At 42.0% G+C, this 10055-nt stretch overlaps 1 pseudogene; it reads left to right on the top strand.

The window, feature by feature from the left end:
- Nucleotides 1-2461, top strand: part of LOC115300959 — a 6359-nt pseudogene extending 3898 nt beyond the window's left edge.
- The last annotated feature ends 7594 nt before the right edge of the window (nt 2462-10055 follow it).

Here is a 10055-nt window from a genome sequence, read left to right as displayed (position 1 = left end):
TATATATATATATATATATATATATATATATCACTTTCTTTGCCCATTCATCAGTCAATGGACATTTGGGCTCTTTCCGTAATTCGGCTATTGTTGATAGTGCTTCTATAAGCATTGGGGTGCATTCGCCTCTTTGAAACAGCACACCTGTACCCGTTGGATAAATACCTAGTAGTGCAACTGCTGGATTGTAAGGTCGTTCTATTTTTAATACTTTGAAGAACCTCCAGACTGGCTGCACCAGTTTGCATTCCCACCAGCAGTGCAAAAGAGTTCCCCTTTCTCCTCAACCACACCAATACCTGTTGTTTCCTGAGGTATTCATTACATAATCTAAGAATATTCTTAGTAGCAAAAAGTGTATTTCACATGTTACACAGATTTAATATTTTACAAGTATACCACAAACACAGGCCCACTAAATGAGGGGAAGGCTAGCTTTAAAACTATGTGTGATTAGTTATTTCCAAAATTTCTATTAACATTTCATTGGTACTTCTTGGTTAATTTGGGGGATTACCCAAGTATTTCTGAGGATTCAAGCCAAAGTTTTAAAATAATAATCACAGAAAAGGTTAAATTGAGCAAAATCTATTTATTTATACAATATTTTCCAAGCACTAGGGAAAGACCTCTGTTTTCTAGTGTAATGGAATACCTACCTGAGTGTGGCCCATTGGAGGCACATACCCACCGACACACAATCAGAAGACATTCCGTCACTGTGTTCCCTTCATTCACAGTGTTAGGGCCTCAGGAACCAGTGGTGAACAACAGTTATTCCTCTTATAAAAAGCTTATAGTCCAGCAGGGAAGGTAGACTCTGAATAAGTATTTACAGTTGTAACAAACAGCATGAAAGAAAAGCACAAGTAGGGGGCACTTAGAAATGTACAATGGGGGTAACATAGTCCGGAGAAACAAGAGAAATTCCCTAAAGAAGTAACCTTTCAGTTTGTCTTGGTGAGTAAGAGTGAGAAAGAGTTAATCCAGTGAAGAAGGCAACAGGACTGGGGTTAGTGTGGAGAAAAGAGGTATAGGAACCTGACTATGCAACCATCTGAGATGGAAATTCTTCTAAAAATTGAACACTGGGCCAGTGTGCCTGAAGCTTCAGAGAAGAGGAAACAGTAAAACAAAATGGAAAAAGAAAGAAAGAAAGAACTGAAGAGCTGAAGAGCTGTGAGCTGCTGCGGGTCTAGTTACCATCACATGCTGGGAGGAGCCTCAGCGGGCACTGCTGCCCCAGTCGCCGTCACTGCAGCTATGACCGGTGAGGCTGGGACCCAGCAACCATCTGCCCTCGGCACTGCCAGGCTCCACTGGCAGCAGCAGGGGTGCAGGGAGGGGGCCCAGGTGACCTCACATGGGTGGTGCCTGCCCCGGGGAGACAAGGTCATCACAATGTAGGTTTGGGAACAGTAAAATGGTTCAATGTAAGGAATGGATAAAGAAGACATGATACATTTATACAATGGAATATCACTTAGCTGCAAAAAACATGGCATTTTGCCATTTGCAGCAACATAGACAGAGCTAGAGAGTATTATGCTAAGCCAAAAGTCAGAAAAAGATAAATACCACATGATTTCACTCATATGTGAAATTTAAGAAACAAAACAAATGATACAAAAATACAGACTCTACTGTAGAGAACAAACTGATGGCTCCCAGAGGGGAAGTGGGTGCACATGTGGGTGAAATAGTGAAATAGGTGATGAGGATTAAGAAGTGTACTTGTCATGATGAACACTGGGTGATATATAGAATTACTGAATCCACTAAATTCTATACCTGAAACTAATATTGCACTGTATGTTAACTAACTGAAATTAAAAATAAAAGGAAGGAAGGAAGGAAGGGAGAAGTGGATATAGTTGCACCAACAGGAATGACACCAAGGAAGATGTGTTTGTACATCAGACTGCCATGAGCAAGAATAAAGCCAGGAAGTACCTTCACACTGGAGGAGATGGAGAGACTGTGGAATCTGATATTGTTGAAGGAGGGAAGAGTACAGAGGCACCATATGGCACAGGCCCTGGTGGAGCTCCAGTGCAAGGCTGCAAATATGCTTTGGTCGGTAACCACTATTGATGCTGTCCATCCAGGGAGTCTTCCACCCAATTACCTGCAGAAGGTAGGTAATGACCTTGCCAGAATAGTGAGTTGTGGGAAAGGGAAAGCTGCAAGACCCTGTGGGCATCAACCACAGTCTTCCAACCCTCCTGGGCAGGGAGAAGTGGTAGAGGGAGCTGCCAAGCAGGTTTCAGGAGACTAAGGTAGACCAGTGAGAGAGAATATGTATCGGGGTTATAGACCATGATTCTGCAGGAGTCATCCTCCCCAAAGACAGCCCAGAGAGGGTGGCATTGAAGAAGATAATGAAAATCAAGATGAGACCCAACGTCAGCAGCCACCTCAACATTCAGACACCACAACTTATAACCCAGAAAAGTGAAATCACACCATAGCAAAGGGATAATAGCAGCCAATCCAGGAGCTGAGAATTCATCAACTCCCAAAGTTGAGCAGGTCAGGGCTGAGTAAACACCTACTTACCATCTATATTATCATCTGGTTTCCTCACCCAACAAGAGGAAATGAAAATGAAATTCCAGCAATAAGAAATAAATAAAAGGTTGGAGCCGAAGACCTTTAAGTGCTTGCTTTTTGCCCATTGACTACATAAATAGAACTATCTGCACTATCTATGCAGCATGGGGGAGTTATTATTTTTACCTAAACATGCCTGTTTTTGGTAATGACAAATGTAGTTTTTAAAAAAGCCTAGTTTTTCTCAACACACCTTTAAAGGTTTTTACATTGTTTCATATCTGGCCACCTTAAGGTACTTAAGAACCTCATTTTTTTTAATTATAGAGAGAGAGATAGAGCACAAACAGGGGAGGGGGCAGAGGGAGAGCAAAAGAGAACCTTAAGCAGACTCTGTGCTCAGCACGGAGACTGATGTGGGGTTTGATCTCACAAACCTGGAATCATAACCCGAGCCAAAATCAAGAGTTGGACGCTCAACCAACTGAGCCACCCAGGTGCCCTTCATTGTTAATTTATTAAAAAAAGTTTACAACTTGGGGACTCCTGGCTGGCTCAGTTGATAGAGCATGTGACTCTTGATCTCAAGGATGTGAATTTGAACCCCACGTTGGGTATGAGATTACTTTAAAAAAATAAGTCTTTAAAAAAGAAGTTTCCAACTTGATTTTTTTTGAAAAAGTCAACAAACAGCAAGCACCTATTAATAAAGGCCTTGAATGAAAGAAAGAAAGAAAGAAAGAAAGAAAGAAAGAAAGAAAGAAAGAAAGAAAGAAAGAAAAGAAAAAAGAGAAAAGAAAAGAAAGAAGGAAGGAAGGAAGAAAAAAACACAAGCAAGCAAGCTGGCTACATTTTGCTAGCCCTCATAGGACACCTTGCGATTTTGAAGTTTATCTTAAAGAAAAGAGAAAGCCAGAGAAGAATTCTTAAAAATGACAATGCATATACTAGAGAAGATGTATTGAGAGGGAATAACGGATGATGCATGGGAACCACTGTAGTAATCAAGGCATGAGATTAATCCACCAGGATTAGATTGGGGTGGCTTTAGTGAGGGTGGAGAAAAGTTGATGGGTTTAAGAGATATTTTAGAGCAAAATCAACATGACATGGATTTTTTTAAAAGTAGTTTAACAGGAAAAATTAATATAGAGTGGAGATAGAAACTGATCAGAGAAACACATGGGATTACTGGACTATATTGAGGGTCCATTTCAACCTGATGACAGTCATTTTCCCAGGAAGTACTCTGCAGCCAGGGGCTACCGAGCTCACCCAGAGATGTTGGTTTTTCCAGGTCAGGTGTGAAACTTCAACAACTCAGGACCTTCAGTAATGGCCCAGAGAGTGAATGGAATGATGGACTATGGAGTCTAGTCTGTATAAAGAAGATGATAAAGCAGGAAGAGATAATACGGGGTAAAATACATACTGAGAGTAGTTGAGAAAGCAAGTGCAAAGGCTAGGAGGTCGCTGGTGATCAGAAGAAGTGATGTATACATTGGTGATTTTCTGGACAATCTGGGGAATGGCTGAGATAGAAATGGAGGATAAGGTCACTGACAATGAAGAGTTAACAAAGTGAGAGGCTAGGATTGGAGAGCAGTGTGACCATATGAATGTGGAAGTCAACAAAGCTGATGACAAGGTTCAGAATGAAAAGAGAGACTATGAGCCAGATACTAAAGTCTCCACTGAACAATAGAAGGTGTCACGGATAAGACAGAAGACAATCGTGGGATGGGAAAAAAATTAGTGTAAGAGTCTCAGCTTACCAACTGTTAAAAATACCAACTGATAGAAATCATTATATTAAAAGACACCTGGGTGGCTCAGTCAGTTAAATGTCTGACTTCAGCTCAGGTCATGATCTTGTGGTTCGTAAGTTTGAGTCCCATGTCGGGCCCTGTGTTGACAGCTCAGAGCCTAGAGCCTACTTGGAATTCTGTGTCTCCCTCTCTCTCTGCCCCTCCCCTGCTCATGCTCCCTCGCACTGTCTCTCTCTCTCTCTCTCTCTCTCTCTCTCTCTCTCTCTCTCTCTCTCAAAAATAAGCATACATTGAAAAAATTTTTTAAAAATAAAAATAATGTTAAACACACACATACACACTGTAAGTTTTACACTAAGGTATAAACAGAAAGAGTTTAAATGGATGAAGGAAATTAACATTAACTAAGCACCTACTATGTGTAAGTACAGTAGAAATCTATGTTTTGTCTGCTCTGAATCCCTTCCCTTTTTTCTTTAAGTAACAATATCTCCTTTTTCCAATAATGAATGTTATTCCCACTTTCTCTGTGGTTCTGGTGAGGCTGCCAATGACATAACCTAACCACTCAGCCTCTGTAAACAGGTGACCTAATCTAGAACGATAAGCATCTCTTACCTGGGAATTTAAATCTTGAAAAGAACTAAGACTGATTGGAGATGATTCCACTCATCCATGAAAATGTCTGTACCCAGAAAACAGTCAACACTTCCTGCTGCAGAGATGCCCAGCATCTCCCAGATCTGAAACTAGGTCTTTCATTTCTTCCTTGATTCTATGCGGTATCCAATATCATTCTACTAGATCTGCTTTTCTGCCTTAAGTTTGGCATTGTTGGTTTCTGTTGCCTGTAACCCAAGAACTCTGACATTGCCAGGCAGGGTACCAGGTGCTTAATATATGAATTTGTTTAATCTAATACTCACAATGTTCTGGAAAGGAAGATATCATAATCCCAATCTATGCATAAGGAAAATGAGCTCATTAAGGTTAAAGTAACTTCCTTACAGACACAGAGCCAGTAGATGGTAAAGGGTAACAAGAGGCTCTAGTCTTTGTCTTGGAGGCCAGAGGCTATCTGTGCTCCTTCAACTGCACAAATAAACAAAGATACTAACAAGTATTCCTTTATTTTTGACATAATCTGCTTTAAATGATCTCTGCTAAATATCAACAGATACAACAAATGAAAGTTCTGTATATTGTTTTACTGTGTATGTGCACTTATTTCCCTATTTAAAATATCTCTTAATCACATAAAATCCAGATCTTTTATTCTCTATTCTCTAACGTTCCATATCATTTTGTATTCCATAATTAAGAACAAGTTAATTGCACATAATTTCATAATAGTGATAAGTAGAATTATGACTCCAAGATCATGCTTAATTACCATAGTATTAAGCAAAGCTAAAACACAAAAGTCTGTAAATATGTCCTATCCAGGGAGGGAAATCTACTGGATGTCATAGGAGAAACAAGGTGAATTCTAAGGGCGCCTGGTGGCTCAGTCTTTTAAACGTCTGACTCAGTTCAGGTTGTGATCTCCTGATTCATGGGTTTGAGCCCCACATTGGGTTCACACTGACAGTGCAGAGCCTGCTTGGGATTCTCTCTCTCTCTCTCTCTCTCTCTCTGCTCTTCCCCCACGTGTGTGTGTGTTATGTGTGTGTCTCTCTCTCTCAAAATAAACTTTAAAAAAGAAGTGAAAATTCTCCTCTAGATACATACTGTCTAATTAGAAAAACAAATTACAATGATATGAAAAGTAAAACAGTAGATGGAAATGGAACAAAGATGCGAAAGTAGTACGTGATTCACTGTGAGATGGATATTTTAAGAGAGGTGACTGTAACATACTATGAAGAGCCTAGACATCCTTCAAATCCAAGGAAATAGGAAATGAGGAACAATATTCTTGCTTCTCTCCACAAGGACAGATGTGTGATGCCGAAAATAATAAAAGGTTTCTGTGATGCACGGCTGACACGGAGTATACCTTCATCCCGGAGAGGATTTCTAGAAGTTGATTTTCAAGATTTATAGAACACAACTTCTGCGTGGTCACTGCAGTGACTGTGATGTCGCCCCTTGCCTTCTGGCTGAACCAGTGACAGTTACATCTCTAATCCTGAGTTTATTAAGAAGCGTCATCGTGTTGTGTTAGAAACCTCTCTAGAGGATTTGGTGCCATTCTCTCATGCTGGTTATTTGAGATTTATGTCCTGAAAAGCCAAACTGCATTTCTCATCTGTCATCAAAGCAGATTATCAGAACCAGAAACGACAAAATTTAACACACAGTTTTTCATGCCTAAGACTAACGGCAAAGCTGCAATACATTTCACCACTTTCAAAGTAAACACGATATATTAATGAGTAGTTTTTCCTCTCACCAAATAATTGTAGGTTCCTTCTTACTAAAAACAAAATTTTTCTTTCCCTTAAGAGGACTATGATTAATTGTACAAAATTATACTTGTCTGTAATTGGGTAGATTTCCTTCTTTCCTCTGGATTAGTAGTATATTATATATTATTAAATAGATTGGGAAAACCCAAAGAAGGAAATCTTCCTTTTCAGGACTAATGCTGGGTTGTTAATGACTGTGGGGGAATATACACAAGGGTGGACAAGTTTCATTACTTTGTGAACGTGACCTCTGGCAAACTGAGCAAATGGTGTTTTACAGCTCAGTCTCAGCCTATTTCTGCTGCTATAGCAAAATACCACACACTGGGTATCTTATTAGGAAAAGAAATTTATTTCTTGTGGTTCTGGAGGCTGGGAGTTTAAGACCAAAGTGCCAGTAAGGTTGGATGACTACTTCTTCTTCTTCTTCTTCTTCTTCTTCTTCTTCTTCTTCTTCTTCTTCTTCTTCTTCTTTTCTTAACGTTTATTTTATTTTTTTTAATGTTTTATTTATTTTTGGTACAGAGAGAGACAGAGCATGAGAGGGGAAGGGGCAGAGACAGAAGGAGACACAGAACCGGAAGCAGGCTCCAGGCTCTGAGACAACCGTCAGCACAGAGCCTGACGCGGGGCTCGAACCCACAAACGTGAGATCTAGACCTGAGCTGAAGTCGGAGGCTTAACCAACTGAGCCACCCAGGCACCCCAACATTTATTTATTTTTGAGAGACAGTGTGAGCAGGGGAGAGGCAGACAGAGAGAGAAACACAGAATTAGAAGGAAGCTGCAGGCTCTGAACAGTCTGCACAGAGCCGGATATGGGGCTCAAACTCAACAGCTGAGCTGTGAGGTCATGACCTGAGCCAAAGATGGACACTCAGTGGACTAAGCCACCCAGGGACCCCAGATGAGGGCCCTCTTCTGGAGTCACAGCCGGGAGCTTTTCACTGTGTCCTCACTTGGTGGAAGGCGCAAGGGAGTTCTGTGGGGTCTTTTGGTATGACTGTTAATCCTGTTCATGAGGGCTCCACCCTCATGATCTAAGCACCTGCCAAAGGTCCTGCTTCCTAATTTCATCACATCGGGCTTTAGGATTCTAGGATATAAACTGGCGGGGGACAGGGGGCAGAGGGAGAGGCAGGGAAGGGGCGGAACACAAACATTTAGACCATAGCAAGCTCCAATCGTAATTTACTGGAAGCACATTGATATCACCCAGATCTCACCTAAGAGGACATTAGTCTTAGAAATTTGCTTATAAAAGCACAAATGAGAGGCGCCTGGGTGGCTGAGTTGGTTAGACATCTGAATCTTGATTTGGGTTGAGGTCATGATCTCACAGGTCATGAGATCAAGCCTCGCCCCATGTTGGGCTCTGATGACAGTGCCAAACCTGCTTGGGACTCTCTCTCTCTCTCTCCAAATAAACAAACCATATAGATAGATGATAGATAGATAGATCGATAGATAGATCGATAGATCGATAGATCGATAGATCGATAGATAGATAAAATAAAAGCACAATGAAAGCCAAAACGTCGTTACCTTGTGGTGGGCTAGGACTTTGTAAAGATACATCCCCAAGGCAGGATTTCTCAACCGCAGCACTGCTGATATTTCAGGCTGGATCATTTGTTTTATGAGAAGGGGGGATGCTGTCTTGGGCACTGTAGGAAGTGTAACAGCATCTACCCACTAGCTTCCAGTAATACACACCACCCCGGTTGAGGCAAACAATGATATCTCCAGAAATGGCCCCTGGTTGAGAAGCACTGCCCTAAATTATAACACCTCTTTTTGGCCCCATTTATCTGATTCTGCTAGTTGTTCCCCGATATCTGTAACCCTGTTCTCATGGTAGAAGCCCCAGCTGATCGTGTGGCTATCTAGGATAAAGACCACATTTCCCAGCCTCTGATGACTAAGTGGAACAAAGACTCTAAAGTCAGGTTAATAGGATTCAGGACAAAATTATGTGGGTAACTTCCTGTTGTGCCTATAAAAGGAAAGGGGTTTTTTTTGTTCCCCCATTCTACTTTCCCCTTCTCACTGGCTAGGTGTGAACATGATGGTGACAGCCAGCCATATTGGACACAGGGACTAAAGCTGCAGGTTGAGTATGACAGAGGGATAACTTAACAGGCAACCAGATGACAGAGATGCCATATCAGCTCTGGGCCCAGACAGAGAAGCCAACTTCTGTCCTGCATAAACCACAGTTATAGTGGAGTTCTTGTTACAGCAACTGGCATTTGCATCTCAACTAATACAAGTCCCAAATACTTTTGTGTGTATCAAGTCAAGAAGGTAGCAGTTAAGATAGGAGGAGTTCTCTTTGACCCACAGGAATTTGAGGAAGGTTCTGAGTCTCCATCGTTGATTGGAGAAGAGTTGTTACCAGGGGAACAAACACTGAGCAGTGAGGGAGCACAGTGTTTGTGATCCAGCTAGGTAGAGCAGCTGAACACACACAGGGGATCAAAAGGAAGACAGTATACATAGGTGGCCCTTTCTGGGCTTAAACAGAGATTCCCATTAGGTCAGGGGAGGCTGACAGAGTCCCCTCCTCAGTTGTCCACCTGTGTGGTATAATTTGCCACAGAAAGATCCTGCTGGGATGTACTTTTGTGAGAATGTCAAGAATGAAAAACACCTCTCAGTGGAAAGCATCGCCGGTGTCCAGTTACCTGCCTAGCCCATGGACAAGCTCAAAACCAATGGAGAGTGAAGGTCTGCAGGCCACAGTGAAGAAATGCATTCAGGAAGGGCTTCATGAAACACAGGCACAGGGCAGGGAGGACATGAGGGTTCTAGTTCTTCAGTGACAGCAAGAAAACCACGACAGAGGCTTAGGGGAGGGCAGAGCCGTACAGACACCACTGTACCTCACAGGACCTCCTGGGGCACAGTAATCTGGAGTGGGACAGGACTTTGCTTATAAGCACAAATGAGATACCCCTGCAGTAAAATCCAGAAATACTTGAGGGTGGGGCCATGCATCATCAGGTGAAGCTTTAAACTGGCCAAAGTCAACCATTAATGTGGACTGCCCTACGGTAGACAACGGTAAATGCCTGACCCAAGGAGCTTTTCAGAACTCACTTCCTCAATTCCAGCCATAAGAAACTCAGGACAGCGTTCAGGACCAAAACAGAAAATTGTAGTGACATTCTTGGGAAAACATTTTCCTTCCTGGTACAAATACTACCCTATCGCCTTCTCTCTTTTTCCCAAAGGAGTTTGGTCATGGTTCCTGAAGCAGCAGCTGCCATCGTCTCCGAGCCTCTGCAATGGCTGGTTTCCAGACTTCTTGTTAAGG

The sequence above is a fragment of the Suricata suricatta genome, chromosome 1 (genome assembly GCF_006229205.1).
Source record: "Suricata suricatta isolate VVHF042 chromosome 1, meerkat_22Aug2017_6uvM2_HiC, whole genome shotgun sequence".
Taxonomy (NCBI): domain Eukaryota; kingdom Metazoa; phylum Chordata; class Mammalia; order Carnivora; family Herpestidae; genus Suricata; species Suricata suricatta.
This window is presented reverse-complemented; position numbering and strand designations above follow the sequence as displayed.